Source organism: Bombina bombina, chromosome 2, assembly GCF_027579735.1.
Source record: "Bombina bombina isolate aBomBom1 chromosome 2, aBomBom1.pri, whole genome shotgun sequence".
NCBI lineage: Eukaryota > Metazoa > Chordata > Amphibia > Anura > Bombinatoridae > Bombina > Bombina bombina.
This window is the reverse complement of record NC_069500.1, coordinates 1,146,035,853-1,146,054,088: the sequence shown is the minus strand read 5'-3', so window position 1 is coordinate 1,146,054,088 and position 18,236 is coordinate 1,146,035,853. Positions and strand designations below refer to the sequence as shown.

General features: G+C 37.7%; 1 long non-coding RNA gene across 1 annotated transcript; it reads right to left on the bottom strand.

Moving 5' to 3' along the window:
• Positions 1-434: 434 nt before the first annotated feature.
• LOC128648188 (uncharacterized) lies at positions 435-8,984 on the bottom strand. Its single transcript, XR_008400529.1, has 2 exons — positions 8,729-8,984; positions 435-838 (listed from the first exon to the last, which is right to left on the bottom strand). It is a non-coding gene; the product is annotated as an uncharacterized LOC128648188 (long non-coding RNA).
• Between the last annotated feature and the right edge of the window lie 9,252 nt (positions 8,985-18,236).

Below are 18,236 nucleotides of genomic sequence, written 5' to 3'. Positions count from 1 at the left end.
CTAGAGCATGTGACCTATGAGTGCAATATTGCTTGAGATGTAGCAGAGCAATAGGTTGTACCACCATACCTGATTTCAAGAGCTTTGCATTAGCAGTTCAAGAGTTATAGGCAATAGAAAAACAGCGAAATAATAAAAATAATAATAATCCTAACAATAACAATAGGTTGTCCAGCAACTATGTTGCTTGCCCACCTAAAAAAGTGCTGCAGATTAAACAATGACATGGCTGGTTGTGAGACTAAAATTATCTTTGCATTTTGAAGCATCAAGTCTATCAGATTGCCTTACAAAAAGAATGTATTTCTTTCAATACTGCACCATGCTTGTTTACAGACACATGTTGCTTACTGGCTGATAAGGATAATGCCCACAGCTTTATTGGTGGGTATTGACGTGCCCCAGCACACACACAAAAAAAGATATATTGTAGTTTTAAAAAAGGTAATCAAGTTTATAATTATCTCTTAAATGCAACAAGTGAAATGCCTTTAGTATAATGTTACTAATTGTTTTTCAGTCTCTTTCTGTGTTTTGTTATTAATTTATATTGACATGATGTTGTTTGCAATATAAGAGCCACAACTGATCCGTTTAGAAATTCAATTGTTTAAAACTCACGATGTCTGTTTCCATGGGGAAAGTAATTTGATAACTAGCGACTCATACAGCAGCAAGTTAAGGTCACCATTTTGTGATTTCACATGGCTGCGTACCAAATTCAGACGTTTCTATTGGTAACTGATTTGCTTTGCCTTTTCTGTGCTTCATTTCTTGTGAGTTGTTCTTGAAAGATAGACCTTTATTTCTTTTAACCTTATCAAGAGTCTTATTCCGACTGAAAAAAAAAACACATAATAGATGGATGTTACTTATTTCTACATATTACTTTTACATTGCAAATAACAGTAATTAATAGGCAGCCCACTTTCATATTTAAAGCCTGAAGCTTTGTCTTCCCATGATGAAGCGCAATGCTGACAACAATCAGAAAAACACAACCTCATCACCAGATAACACTATAGATCCTGTTGGAACACAACAGGAACCTCAGCTAACACACTCCACGAGGTTCCAGCACATTAAAATAAAGTAAACAAAGAAAATTTCACAAAACATATGTCAAGCTTATTAAAATAAAGTATTACATGCAGCTACTTAATAATAATAATAAAAAAGGATAACATTCATATTGAAAATAAAGTTTTAAAAGGGTTAAAAAGGGATATTGTGTGTGTGTGTATATATATATATATATATATATATATACACACACACATATATATATACATACACTTACTGGCAACTTTATTAGGTACACCGGTTCAATTGCTTGGTAACACAAATTGCTAATCAGCCAATCACATGGCAGCAACGCCATGAATTTAGGCATCTAGAGGTGGTGAAGATGACTTGCTGGAGTTCAAACCGAGCATCAGAATGTGGAAGAAAGGGGATTTAAAGGGACAGTCTACACCAGAATTTGTATTGTTTTAAAAGATAGAAAATACCTTTATTACCCATTCCCCAGTTTTGCATAACCAACACAGTTATATTTATATACTTTTAACCTCTGTGATTATCTTGTATCTAAGCCTCTGCAAACTGCCCCTTTATTTCAGTTCTTTTGACAGACTGAGTTTAGCCAATCAGTGCCTGCTCCCAGATTACTTCACATGCACGAGCACAGTGTTATCTATATGAAATACGTGAACTAACACCCTCTAGTGGTGAAAAACTGTTAAAATGCATTCTGAAAAGAGGTGGCCTTCAAGGTCTAAGAAATTAGCATATGAACCTCCCAGGTTAAGCTTTCAACTAAGAATACCAAGAGAACAAAGCAAAATTGGTGATAAAAGTAAATTGGAAAATTGTTTAAAATTACATTCTCTATCTGAATCATAAATGTTTATTTTGGCCTAGACTGTCCCTTTAATTGACTTTGAATGTGGCATGGTTGTTGGTGCCAGACGGGCTGGCCTGAGTACTGTATTTAAAAAAACTGCTGATCTACTGGGATTTTCACGCACAACCATAGAGGAGGATGGGCAGACTGATTTGAGATGATAGAAAGCAACGGTAATTTAAATAACCACTCATTACAACCAAGGTATGCAGATTACCATCTCTGAACACACAACACAGCAAACCCAGCAGATGGGCTACAGTAGCAGAAGACCACACCAGGTGCCACTCCTGTCAGCTATGAACAAAAACATGCTACAATTTGCACAGGCTTACCAAATTGGACAATAGAAGATTGGAAAAAGCTGCAACATTCAGATGGTTGGGTCAGAATTTGGCGTAAACAACATGAAAGCATTGATCCATCCTGCCTTGTGTCAAGGTTTCAGGTTGGTGGTGGTGGTGTAATGGGGTGGGGGATATTTTCTTGGCACACTTTGGGCCCCTTAGTACCAATTGAGCATTGTTTAAATGCCACAGCCTACCTGATTATTGTTGCTGACCATGTCTATCCCTTTATGACTACAGTGTACCCATCTTCTGATGGCTACTTCCAGCAGGATAATGCACCATGTCTCAAATCATCTCAAACTGGTTTCTTGTACATGACAATGAGTTCACTGTACTCCCATGTCCCCCACAGTCACCAGAGCTCAATCCAATAGAGCACCTTTGGGATGTAGTGGAACGGGAGATTTGCATCATGGATGTGCAGCCAACAAATCTGCAGTAACTGTGTGATGCTATCATGTTAATATGGACCAAAATGTCTGAGGAATGTTTCCAACACCTTGTTGAATCTACGCCATGAAGAATTAAGGCAGTTCTGAAGGCAAAAGGGGGTCCAACCTGGTACTAGCAAGGTGTACCTAATAAAGTGGCCGGTGTATATATATATATATATATATATATATATATATATATATATATATATATATATATATATATGTACAGTATATATATATATATATATATATATATATATATATATAACAGAGAGATAGATAACAGAAATAACACAGGTCCAGCACTCACTGTTTTCTTTCACAGCAACCAGGGTGCACTCCAACCAATCTACATACCATACAACAAGCCAGGAAGCACTCTTGTTTTTTTAAGACAGCTCCTTTAATATGTGAACGTTTTCAGGGTTGCCCCCGTCCTCAGACATAAGTAAAATATAAATCATACCTTCTTAAATAGAATCCCCTCCACCATTACAGCCCAAGTGCTGAGGCGGCTTCTAAGCGCAACTGCACATGCACGAGGTAGCTTACGGCATCTCGTCTGGACAAAAAACATTCTCAACACCAAATGTGAACGGAAAAGGCAGAGTCTATGATTAAGGCTAACTAAAGCCGAAACATGTTAGACATGTCTATCAGATCTGTGCTGTGTTTTTAACAACAAGCTGTGTTTTAAGAAGAAGTAATAAAGAACATTCTAAAGTTTTATACCTGTGCCGGTTTTCCTTGGTGTTTGCGGTAAAGGCATAACAAAGTTTGACCAATAGGAAACACGTATTACACATCGTTATCATCAAACAGTGCACTGATATTTAAATGATGTCAGCGGATCATCACAATTAAATTATATCAACTTATATCACTGAATCATGAACATCATATCGTAATCCTTCTACTGAACAGCGCATTATAATTAGCGCTATACCTGTGGATCATACTATCTCATTACTCCCTTACTAACATTCTGTATAAGAATCAGCTGTTCAAGTATGAAATAATTAGAAGATCCTACTAAGCTATACAAAATTTTAAGGACTAAAACCAATTGTATTATTCATCTGTCTGCTAGACTTAAACTACCTATATATACTACATCAAGCACTGTAGGAGTACCCTTTTGCAAAATGAAAACCTACAATTTGAGAAATAAGAGGACCAGATCAATATTATGTTATGACCCTACTTTTAACTTACAAAAAACATCAAGGGTGAATATCCATTTAGATTCTTTCTGCAATAGGGTCCTACTCATATCCCCACCTCTGTACATAGTTTGTACATGATCAGTTAGGATGTATCTCAGATCAGCCACTAAATGCTTGTGTAATAAAAAAATGCCTTGCTACTGGTTGTTTCAGATTTTCCCTCCCTTATGGCAAAATTTATAGCGCTCCTATAGTTGTCCATACATGTACGTAGGTCATCCTTGGTCTTCCCTATATAAAATTTACCACATGGACAATTAAGCATGTACACAATATACCTAGTTGTACAGGTTACCTCATGTATATGGATCATTTCAAATGACTGTATCTCAACATTTAATGTAATAGTGTTCCAACCTCCTTAATCACTGTGGAGGTTGGAACACTATTACAACAAGTAAATGTTGAGATACAGTCATTTGAAATTATCCATAGTGAGAAATTGAAAAGGGATCCCACAGAGCCACGGTTGGATAAAGTAAAATCACAGGTTGATGAATATGAAAAGGAATTGATTATTGCCTTTTAAAAAAGAAAATAGGATGCTGTGACCACAGATTATAGGGAGAAAAGGATCTACAGATGGTTAATGGGCTCTGATGAGCACATGTATGAATCAAGGAACAGGTGCGCCAGGATTTTTAAGTCAAGAGCCATGAATACAGTGGACAGCTCAGATAACATATCTGATACTGATAATACTAGCATGGCAATCGGTGGCCAAAACCCTAAAGTACAGCCTATGGTTACATGCTTAAAAAATGCCTCAGGCAGAGGCCACATACAAGGAGAGGCAGGCACAAGCATGGGAATAAGGGGAAAACCACCTCGACAGTGGTAAAGGAACTAAATCCAAGTATCGTCCTGAATTTAAGCTCCCATCAACTCACTTATACTGAAACAAGAATTCTTGAGAAAGGATTCTCCTTTATTCCAATTGAGCATGCTGATTAATTCTATCTGCATGTGGATTTATATAAGTTTCAGAGAAAAGTGTGCCATAAGGAATATTTTGGTAACAGTAGTGGTGAGAGGGAGCAATTCAAGAAACTGAGTACATTTGACCCAAAACTTTCAAGTCCAAGTGTGAAGACTTTTTGTAGAATGTTGGGACAGGATCTGTATAATGAACAGTAAACAAAACATGGATTGACTCATAATAACCTAACTAGAGATAAGAGAGATGCTCTGAAAAGTCTCTGTAACAACCATCAATTGGTAATCAGAGAAGCGGATAAGGGTGTTGCCCTTTTATTACAGAACTATACTGATTATGGAGATTAAATCTTAAACCAGTTAGGTGATTCAACTGTTTATCGTAAATTGCATACAGACCCTACAAGGGAATTCAAGCAGAAAATTGATGCTTATCTTGTAAGGATGGTTCGAGCCAACAGCATTTCTACAACATTTTGTGACTATTTGCAGGTTGAATTTCCAATTATACCCATCTTGTACACTCTACCTAGGCTGACCATATTGCCGCTTTAAAAAGGGACACATGAAAAATACATATGTCAGGGCTGTTTTCAGGGCTGTTTAAAGAAATTGTTTTGTATAAGAACCCTCACATATGTATTTTTCATATGTGTTCCTTCTTAAAGGGGCAATATGGTCAGCCTAACTCTACCAAAGTTGCACAAACACCCTCTTAAACCACCTGCGAGACCCATTGTTTTGCCATGGGGGTCTATACTCAAACCAATTGCAACATACCTAGACAGTATTTTACAGCCTTTGGTGAGGAATATGGAATCTTTTTTGTTAGATTACATTGAACTGATTAAAATGCTACCACTGATTAATGAGTTAAAGGGTGATGAACTACTAGTTACACTTGACATCACTAGTCTTTATACAGTCATACTACATGAGGAAGGGATGACAGCAATACGAGTTATGCTACTGAGATATCCCTATGTGGGTCCTCCCATTGATACTATTTTGCAATTATTGGAATATTGGAATACTGTCTATTGTAACTATATAACTATTGTAGACAGAGAAGGACTTCTTCTTGCAAATATACGTTACAGCGATGGGGTCCAATGTGGCCCCATCCTATGCTAATTTATACATGGCTTATTTTGAGACTCAGGTAACATAGTTGTTGCATATCAAATAATCAGGATATTCAGAAATATATTGACGATTTATTTATGATCTGGAACGGTAGCCAACAGGAGTTGGAAGAATCGTTTGCAAAATTGAATAAGGTCAAGCAACATTCTATTGACTTTTTGGATCTTCGGATCTTCAAACAGGAGGGTGTTTTACACACTATCCTTTACCAAAAGGATACTGATAGAAACTCCATTCTTAAGGTTACTAGTTGTCATCCTTCAAACCTAAAGAAGGCCTTACCAAAGTCACAATTTAGGAGAGTTGCGCGCAACAACAGTAATGACCAATTAAAGTCTATACAAATGAAGGAGATGAGGGCCAAGTTCGAGGATTGGGGCTATGACAGCAGAATATTGAATATGGTTTATTGTGAAAGTATAAATGAAACTCAAGGGGAAGCTCTACAGAAGACAAAGAAGGATGAAGTGAAAGGAAGATTGATCTTATCCACAAAATTTATACCTGAAAGAATTGGGTCCCTAGAACCATTAAAGAACGATGGAACATTATTACATCAGATTCTACATTACCATTTGATGCGATGGATACCCCTATGGTGGGGTTCATGAGAGGAAGATATTTGAGGGACTTACTCATGCATCCTGATTGTAAACAGAGCTATACTAATACCACCTGGTTAAACACTACGAAAATAGGGTGCTTCCGGTGCAGTGGTTGCACTACCTGCAGTGGGTTGTCAGGAACCTGTTCATATGTGACATGTGTAAACATACTTCCCCTTTAAATGCCTTCCCATGTGACCTCAACATCCTATTTAACCGTCATTTACCCACCTACCTTTGCTAGGTAATTCAATCCTTTAGGATATCTGTGAGCTTGACGGTGCTCTCTCAACTAGCCTTTGAAGTATTATCCGAGTGCTTCATTTAAAGATACTTTTTGCGCTTTTCATCAGTATTCCTACCTGTCTCTCTCCACTTCAGGAGTTAGCTGCAGCATGTTACGGTATGGACAACAATCCAGCTTGATTCACTAGTACACGCCGGAGCATGTGACGTCACCGAAGAGACCTACGGCATCCTCCTCACTGTAAGACACCGGAGCGTGTGGAGCACGTCAAGCAGTTTCCTTCTCACAGTAAGACACCGGAGCGTGTGGAGCAAGACAAGTGTACAGTACTGTGTGTAGACTTTTTACATAGCATCTGCTCCTAATTCACCCTGTAACCAGTTCCATAACAACTTCAGTTGTCTCCGCTTGCCTGCTTGCTTGCACTGCCTATTACTCACTCTGTGGCATATTTTTACATAGTGCTGTTAACTCTGCATCATCTGTTAACCTCCTCATGCTTGCAATTCCTCATCCTGTGTAATCTGTCCTCTAGGCCTGGGTTCCTTTCGCTTGTGCTTCCTTAATTGCACCCATTGAACTTTCTAATTCAAGTATAACTGCTATATGTACCATTTGCACTGACCAGTACACTGATCTGAGATACATCATAATTGATCATGTACCATCTATGTACAGAGGTGGGGATAGGGGTAGGACCCTATTGCAGAAAGAATCTAAATAGATATTCACCCTTGGTACCTTGTTTCCATAGTGGCTTACTGTACACCTTGATTTACAATATTTATTGTAAGTTAAAAGTAGGGTCATAATTGATAATATTGATCTGGACCTCTTATTTGTCAAATTGTAGGTTTTAATTTTGCAAAAGAGTACTCCTACAGTGCTTGATGTAGTACATATAGTTTGTCTAGCAGACAGATGAATAATAAAGTTGGCTATAGTAACCCCTTAAAATTTGTAAAACTTAGTAGGATCTTCTAATTAGCCCATACTTGAACAGCCGATTCTGATACAGAGTGTTAGTAAGGAAGTAGTGAGAAAATATGATCCACAGGTATAGTGCTAATTATAATGTGCTGTTCAGTAGAAGGATTACGATATGATTTTCACGATTCAGTGATGTAAGTTGATATAATATAAGTCTGATGATCTGCTGACATCATTTAAATATCAGTACACTGATGATAACGATGTGTAATACGTGTTTCCTATTCGTCAAACTTTGTTATGCCTTTTCCGTTCACATTTGGTGTTGAGAATCTTTTTTTGTCCAGACCGAGCTGTTGTAAGCTACCTAGCGCATGCTGTAATGTTGGAGGGGATTCTATTTAAGAAGGTAGTATTTATGTTTCACTTGTGTCAGGACAGGGGCGACCCCGAAAACGTTCACATATTAAAGGAACTGTCTTAAAAAACCGAGAGTGCTTCCTGACTTGTGGTATGATATATAGATATATATATATATATATATATATATATATATATATATATATACATACAGAGAGAGAGAGACATATATATATATATATATATATATATATATATATATACTGCATATCTAAATATGTGTGTATACATGTCTATATATGTGTATACCTGGGTATGTGTTAATATGTGTAAATACATATGTGCACAGAACCAAAAAGAAAACAGTGCAGGTTTGAGTGATCACTATATGTGGCTCACTATATAGTATTAATGCTGTTCCCATATGTAGCATATAAAATTGCTGATATGCTGGTATAAATACACACTAGTATGTATGCGTATTAATGTACTGGACTTTGAGTGCTCAAATCCACAGGATACTGTTCTGATCAAAAGTATTGTGAAATATACCTTAAACTGCAGTGCAACATGTATATCAGGGGTTACCTGTATCCTGTGACGATATTAGGATAAAGGAGCACTGAATAGAAGCTGTAGTCCGTGTCAGCTCAGAAGCCGTGCTAGTACCTCCCAACCTCCTGCTGCGACCTGAACTGGAAGTGTGTCATAGAGGTTTGTTCAGCGGTGAAGGAGTCAGAGGTTGTAGAAACATTCAAAGCAGATCTGTGGGGCAGACACGGGAGAGGGAACAGGTCGAAGACTTGCACTCACCACCTCTCAAACCTTCATGGGTATACCGCCACCATTGGACAGAAACCCCAACGCCTTCCTGGATTCCTGCTGTCGTGTACACAACACGTGGTCTCTCTGACGTAGCCGCAACACACCTCTCGCACACATACATACATATATACACACAGAACAGACAGGGTGGATTTGCACTCACATCTCAAAAGAAACAGCAACTGCCAGGGTGTCAGGAAAAATTATATAATAATTCAATACTGTACTGGATACATATATACACATATGTAGACACAATACACATAGAGAGAAGCACATTCTCAGGAATAAACAACCAGCCTAATAACTTGTTAGCGTGTTCTACCGTGATTTACCACCTGTGTGCAGCTTCTTTTTAGCCCAGTAATGCTTTTCACGGAATAGAACTTTCCTGTAGTATATCAGTCTGATCCCCCCCTATCAAGGTCAGTCCAGCGCCAAAATACCAAGAAACCCCAGACGATCGTTTGGCCTTTATTGGGCCTTGTCAGTGAGGTGTAGCCATTTCCTCTAAGCACACTGAACAAGGAGTCCACATCTGGTTGCGCCTTTTTCCCTTAGGGAGACACAATACACACGAAGACATATATATTTATATACACTTTTGAACCATTTCCAGTTAAATACCTTGAAACATGCAATATAAATTTTAATCAATTTTAATATGTTTAATGGTGTTTTTAGTAAAAATATTTGAGATTCCAATGTTTTTTTATTTGTAATATATGTCTGCATGGGGATCTGCTCACTGGCCTGATTGTTAGAGTCACTGCTGGCTCTGTATAGGACATCCTGGTTTTGTCCTTTTTAAGTTTTTGGAATAAAGTTCGATTTTTACTTTTTACTCTGCTGCCTGGAATTTCTCATTGTGTATACAGCGCTTTTTATTGCGCCTACATTATAACTCTCCTCTCTATCAGAGCGCCATTTCTACACTTTGTATTATATATATATATATACACTGTATATAGAGATACAGATAATTATTGTACAAAAATATTCATATATATATATATATATATTTATTAATATACTGTATATTTAAAATGGAGAACATAGGAATTTGAAGTATTCCTAATGCACCTTTGGCTTTAGCGCAGTTGATCTAGCTCAGTTTCTGGTTATCGCACAAGCAAAAAACAATTATTGCTCCACTTGTAATCTAGCCCTCTATCTTTTGTCAGTTCACTCCCAGCATTTAGGCATCACCATGGAGACCACACACAAGGATACTAGGCACCATCTTCAATCTTTAAGCCGTATAAAATGTATAATGCATACATATAAATTTGATTGTTCTGTCTCTGCTAATATTTACTGTGAGATGTTCTTCCCCTGGTCAAAAGAGCGGTTAATCAGCAGCACACAATAGGTTTTGCAAACTTCTCTTTTATTTTATTTATTTAAAAAAAAGTAAAACATTTTAAATACTCTCTTTTTAGGTCCAAGAACCAAGAAGCAAATTTGAGAAATTAAAAAAGTTATCTCCACTAAGAGCAGAAGAGAACTGAACTGTGTTGACAGCAGGAATGTGAGTCTTGGGAATAAATTTTATAAAGATACAAAAAAGGTTTTCTCATACTTTGCAATATATCTTCATATTGAAAAAAGGGGCATTAAAGAATTAAAAATTTAAATGATTCACTGCATTTTAAGAGCATTTAGTATTTTCCCTCTGCTAGCACAATTAGTATTGCTTTGCTCCAGGTACATACCCTCTGGAAAATCTGTTGAGTGCTGCTTTGAACTTCTGCATCTAACCACCAATCACTGAGCAGCACGTAGGAAACAATAATTAGTGTCCAGAAAGCAATGGATGCTGCCATGTTGTAACTTAGGTTTCCCTCTCCACTGGGGCCAATAAGAGACAGTTGCAAATGATAGTGAGCAACCAATGACTGGGTAGAATACAGCAGTGTTAAGTCTGGTGTCTGCTCTTCTATTTCTAACAGGAAGTGCAAAGCCCACAAGTATAAGAGTTAAAATATAAAGGAAAGGGGACAAAATACATAATGAAAATGTTTTTTACTACACATTTTATAACACAATCACAGGGTGTCTAATGTCCCTGTAACACATTTAAGTTTGTTTAAGATAAAGCATTCCAAGCTCTATTTTTTCTGTCACAATTTGACGTGGGGAGTATGAATTGGGAAAGCAAGTTAAATGAAGGAATCCAGCATGAACATGTCTTTAATTATCTCCTTCGTTAGACAAATGAAGAATCCAGACTCCCCAGGCAATATTTCTCCAGCCTGCTCTACTTGATTTGTATGGTAAAACTATATGACAAAACCACTGAGACGTGAACTTCTCCCTGTCTAACCGGGTGTGATAAAATGTTACAGAGGCCTGGAAATGCTTTATAGGCGCCGTTAGAATTCTCAGCACATGTTGATGCAATATTGCCCTAAAATTCACTTTGTTATGCATTGTGCACAAGGATGTCTGCACATTGGAATGTTTGGGAAATTAAGAAAGATTAACACATTAGATGCTTCTTGTTGTGCTTTTTTTCTGCCTGAAAAAACACTTTATGTATTATTATTGTTTCAGATTTTTAATAATGGCCAGTAGCCAACTAATATTCACTATATAGAACATAAGGGACCATATATAATAGTGATGCACCGATACCGATACTAGTATCGGTATCGGTACCGATACCAAGTATTTGCATGAGTACTTGTACTCGTGCAAATGCACCGATACTTAAACCGATACCTCTACTTCCTACCCATATGCTATCTTGTGGCGTTTTTTCAAACTGCATGTTCCCATTTCATTTTAAACTGGAGTGAAGACTAAACTAAAAATTGTTTACTACTGTTCTGACAATACAAATTGTTGTTATTTGTATTATTGTAGGAGAGATCACTGTACCTGATTCAGACAAACTCCTGAAGTACTGGGCAGTTAATAAACAGATTTCCAGCTCTGGCAAAAATGGCCCAAAAACATCTTTCTGCCCCATGCAGTAGTGTGGAAAGGGAAAGACTGTTCAGCTTGGAGTCAAACCTCCATACACATGTCAGATTGATGTTATATAATAGCCCTACAACCCAATTGCATCACCCCTTTAAATGTAATATTTTATTGTAATATTTTTTATTTATAAACATGTTTAGTGAACTTTTTTATTATTTCATAATGTCTTTTGAATTACAGTCCTTTATAATTATAAAGAAGGAATCTTAAATAATTAGTCTGTATTGTGCTTGGTAAACTGTCACATGACATTAAAAAAAAGTATCGGTAATTGGTATCGGCGAGTATTTGAAAACAAGTAGCGGTACTTGTACTCAGTCATAAAAAAATGGTATCGGTGCAACCCTAATATATAATATATATACACAGTATATAAACAGTATATACAGGGGCGGAACTACAGGGGGTGCAGAGGCTGCAACTGCGACTGGGCCCCTGAGGGTGGGGGCCCAGCTTAAAAAAAAAAATTAGATTCTTGCACCTGGGCCCTGTGGTTTCTAGTTACGCCTCTGAGTATATACAGTGTATATATATATATATATATATATATATATATATATATATATATATGAAAAAAACAAGAGCACGTGAAAAGGGACTAAGTAGCGCTGGTTGTATAGAAATATAATTAACACAATCAATATGTGTGAAAAAATAGCGTGGAAGATGACAAAGTACACAGCAAATAAATCAGCATAAGGTATATAGAATAATGTTCTCTTAACGTCCCAAATGCTTAAACACTTATGTGATATATATATGGATGGTTAGAGAGTTCCAGACTTGAGGTATGTGTGAAGTGCAGACTTACAAGAAAGAACTTCAATTGTATGAGGTAAGTGATCAGCACATCAGGGAATCCCTCTCAGTGGATTTGACTTGGCCCCTTGGGATATTGGAGAAACTTCATACAGCAGGCTTGCCTTTTTCCTTTTTCCTTCTGCTTTCTTGAGTATGGGTGAAACTTCAGGAAGTTAATACACCTTTTCCCTCGGCCTCTTTCAGTATGGATCCTCTCAGGATGGTGTAGAAATTCCGGCAATATCTTTATTAGCTGTTCTTTAGACTATCCCTAAGACAACAGGCTTTTCTTCTTTGTAATTTCAGAGCAATGGATGGCAACTGATCGTCCCAATACACTTGTTATAGTGCATGCTCTCTGTTCTTCCGTACATACACACGACTTTCCATTCAACTGTTATTTTGTTAGAAAAATCTGTATTGTTTTGAAGTCCCTGGACACACCCCTTACATGACAGTATGAGGAAGTCTGTGTGCCGACAGCGACTCTATGAGTAAAGGAAGACAAATAACACACAAGAAGTTGTGTAAGGGGTGTGTCCAGGGACTTCAAAACAATACAGATTTTTCTAACAAAATAACAGTTGAATGGAAAGTCATGTGTATGTACGGAAGAAAAGAGAGCATGCACTATAACAAGTGTATTGGGACGATCAGTTGCCATCCATTGCTCTGAAATTACAAAGAAGAAAAGCCTGTTGTCTTAGGGATAGTCTAAAGAACAGCTAATAAAGATATTCTATATACCTTATGCTGATTTATTTGCTGTGTACTTTGTCATCTTCCACGCTATTTTTTCACACATATTGATTGTGTTAATTATATTTCTATACAACCAGCGCTACTTAGTCCCTTTTCACGTGCTCTTGTTTTTTTCATAATTTTGAGGAGGGGAAGTGCTGCGCTAACTGAGGATTTCTTTTTCTTATTTGGTGCAGCTTTCACACTCCTCTTAAAGGGACAGCTGCTACATGGTTGGTTCTTTGCTCTAAGGGGAATATTGCCTTCTAGTATGATATAGGTATACTATCTTGTGTACACATATCTTTTTACCCCCTCAGCCTAGCGCCTTTATATATTTCCGCTTTTTGTCGTATATATATATATGTATATATAAAAGGGTGGGAGAGTATAGGTACGTACAGTACATGCTGATCACATGTCCTTACAACTTGAGAGGGTACCACTGTGCATGCAGCCCCACCCCTCCTCGAAGTCTTAATGGCACAGTCTACTCCAGAATTTGTATTGTTTAAAAAGATAGATAATCCCTATATTAACCATTCCCAAGTTTTGCATAAGTTATGCAGCATAACCAACTTTGTTATATTAATATACTTTTTACCTCTGTAATTACCTTGTATTTAAGCCTCTGGAAACTGCCCCCCTATTTCAGTTCTTTATATATATATATATATATATATATATATATATATATATATATATATATATATATATATATTATTGAGGTAAAGTTTTGGCATACAGACTATTACAGCGTTACACTCCAACAATGCTTATAACAAAGCACATCATATAGGAAACATATTAGAAATACAAATGTCTGCTATCTATATGGCATAGAGTTAGTGATATAAACAGTTGCTGTAAAAGAACAAATTAGGAACACGCCAATGGAAATCTAAGCCTTCTCAACCATTTAGGAGGCCGCTCTTGGACCTCATACCATGTAGGAGAATGACATCAACAGAAGGCTACCTTGAATAGAGGAGACCACTTATGGATCTCATTGCTTGGACCTCAGGTTTTAATTTTTTATGTTGCTATATAGTTGGTATAAAAGGGGAAAAGGAAGCAGTCTATCAAGCAGTAGCAGTCTACCGGAGGAGTCCAACTGTTAGGAGCATATATTTAAATCATACTGTGGGTAGCAATCCAACTCTATAATAATTAGAAGGACCAGTTAACATGTACATATGTCAAGCAAGAGACAAAGGCCAGGCACCTTAAGTTGAGTAAGTGTGAAGCAGGTCCCGGCATCGTACGATCACGGCTAAATCACCAGCGGAAGTGAACCCACTGTAGGAAAGTTTACCCACAGTCCTCTCATGAAATGCCGTAGCAGCAGTGGAATCAGACCATAGTAAGATCAAGGCAAAAAGGGAATACACAGGCACTACTAAGTGGTGCTAAAATAAAATATCAAAATGTATTCACAAATATTAAAAAGTCCATAACTGGAGAGCAGAGACATGGGACAAAAAGACAAACAGACAAGACGTCTTGTCTGTTTGTCTTTTTGTCCCATGTCTGTGCTCTCCTGTTATGGACTTTTTAATATTTCTGAATGAATTTTGATATTTTATTTTAGCACCACTTAGTAGTGCCTGCGTATTTCCTTTTTGCCAGGCACTTTAAGATATTCATTTAGTAGTTGAGTAGGACAAAATGAAAGTATGTATTATGTGCTTTGTACATTGTATAGTGGGAGCTATAGTTTAAAGGGGTATAAAGGTTGTGGTAGAGTGGTAAAGTATATTGACTACATATCATATTATAAGAGCAGATTGAAACCCCTTGATTAAGACCATTAGTAGGCCAGCTATCACAGTTATGGGTTAGATATGATACCTTCTTATGAATCAATGGTATTAGGATCACGCCATCCCGGCCGCAGACAGCAAGACCCGAAAAAACAGTCTAATAAAGAATGAGTAGGCACATTTAAATATAGCTGGATAAATTGGAATAGGATATTACTGAGGTAAAATTGCTACCTCTAGCTAAAAGAAAATAAAAGTGATTGTCATGTAAATATTTGGGAGGTGAGCATTCAACGCCTAGAGCAAACATGTCTGAGATAGATATAAAAACAAAAAAACACACACAAAAATTAGATCTGCAGATCACTGCTTTAGTTGCTATATCAAATCATTGTCTAGTAGAAGTAGAAACATAAAGGTACCGCCGATTAACTTATATTGCAGGGTAAGTATTAAGTGTAAATCTAGTCCAAACTGAGTTCCCAATCGCATGATTTAAAGTCCGTGGAATATTGAGTGCCCTAATAGATAGGAAACTGCGGGGGGTCCACTACTCATCACCGTAAGCTACTCATATGTTAGCAGTTAACCCACACCAGTCCTCAATACATCAACATGAGATTTAGGATACAAAGGTCCACAGTGAGGGCTTAAGTAAGCTTGCCTGTGTATAGGAATAAACTGGTGTCCCTCCATAGGCTGTATCCAGAGTGAGTTGAGACCAGAGCCAGGTTTGTAACCGCATTGGGCATCCGCCATTCATTCTCCGGTGTCAGTACAGCGGTCTACAGTATCAGAGTGGCTAACAGTGAGGTGTTATGCAGATCTTTTTGGCTCCTCTGAATAGGTTAATTCTGAGCCATCATAGGAGCAGAGTGTAAGACAGCAAGAGGTTGGGTTGGTGCGGTTAAGCTTGTCACGTCTATCTCCTCAAGGTAATCAGGTCTAATTGGTGTAAGTGTTCTCTCCCAATGTGTCATGATCCGGTGTACATGCGCTCAGGAAACAGACCCTCGGGGCAGTGGTAGGGATTTGAAGACACCGACCCCTGACCCGGGGAAGAGTATCCTGGACGTGGATAGATGATATTCTGTGATTCATAGTTGCTAGAAGTTATTGAAGAATTAATGGAGAGTGCAATATTTGTTTACAATATATTCTGGCTTCACTGTGAGTTATAATTAGTTTAACAGGAGTAGCTGCAGGATTCAATGAGAGAAATATATAGCAATGTTTAGGCTCCAAAGTAAACAGGTAGAAGTTTGATACTTAGATGCAAACTAAAGTTTGTTGTAGGTTCACAGTACATAATGTTTTATAAGGTTGTATGTCAGGGTTAAACACAGCAGCACAAGTGATAAACAGGTTGCAAGTCTTAGGCATTAATTACTGTTTTGTGCATATAAATGCAAACCAAGGTTTGTTGCAGGTTCACAGTTCATTATATTATGTAAAGCTGTATATCAGTATAATCAGAGCAGCACAAGTGATAGACAAGTTACAAGTCTCAGGCATTAATTACTATTTTGTGCATATAAATGCAAACCAAGGTTTGTTGCAGGTTCACAGTTCATTATATTATGTAAAGCTGTATATCAGTATAATCAGAGCAGCACAAGTGATAGACAAGTTACAAGTCTCAGGCATTAATTACTGTTTGATCAAACTAGGTTTGTTGCAGGTTATTTCAGCAATGACAACTAGAAGCACAGAAATAGTTATAAAGTTCTGAGTAAGATGATGTTATTGTAATTAGAGAGTGATGGTAAGCAAAAGCATAGTTGATTTATAATAAAGTTCAGAGATTGTTAAGTAGCTGTGTCCAGGAAACAGAGTGGAGATATTTTTGATACTTGCGGTTTGATGATATTTAGCATAGGTAATAGAAAATGCTGTATCTTGGAATAGTTGGTAAGTTCAAGCAGAAAACTGACACAAGCCTCTGTTCAGGATCATACTTCAATGTTAATGCAAAGCACATTAGACCTGAGAAGGCTTAAAAGGAGGCTGAGGTAAATCAGGTGCATGAATGATTAATCAGGCAGGCAAGCTGAATGTAAATACTGCCCAAATGCAGCAGTCAGAGAAGGAAGTCTTAAAGGGATAGCGACATTAGGCTGAGATATGTTACACAATGACGCTTATCTATTTGAGATATCTCAGCCTGCGTTTTGACAAAAAGATTCTCACTCTCTTTGGTGGACTCCAGTATAGGTGCTGCTATGTTTTCTGTGTCCATGCTGCTCTGTTGAGTTGTGTCACCGCTATTTATCCAAGATGTGGCTAATTTACTCTCAAGCCGTGAGAAGTGATATTATTGATCTTTTCAAGCAGAATAGCTTCACTAGGCTTCATCCGGTAGATATAGCTTGTAAATCCCTGTTAAAAATATTTAGGATGGGGGTGGAGTCTGAAAAGGCTCCAAGATGGATGCTTCTGTTTAGAGCTCCGTTCATCAGGGCAAAGGGATTAGCCACTACTCCTCCTAATCAGCGCTCTGGGGGATGCAAATAGACTCCAAGGTGGTGTGAAGTGGTGGGGAACACGGCTGGAGTTATATTTTCGGATGGACAAACGGTAACAGCCGTGATAAGAGGAACTATGCAGAGACACCCGGCGCCATCTTAAACAAGCCAGGTTGAAATAGATATGTGACGCACACCCTAAAAGCCGGTAACAGTGCCACCTACAATGGGACAGTGGCAGAGGAGAATAACCCTGACCGGAATAGCCTAAGTACACTCCACCTCGTACGGGACAAATTGACAGTGAGTACCAGACACAATAATATAGTTTGTTGCCTGCTGAGTATAACACTCTAGACACTCAATAAAGGATCCTAACAGAAAAACACCTTACCCGCAGGGGCAGCATATAAGATTTCCCGAAGTTGCATAAAGCATGGGCACTTACATACAAATAGATTACCCCGGTCGAAAGATAAGCCACTGGGGGAAAACTACGGCTGCAGACACTCC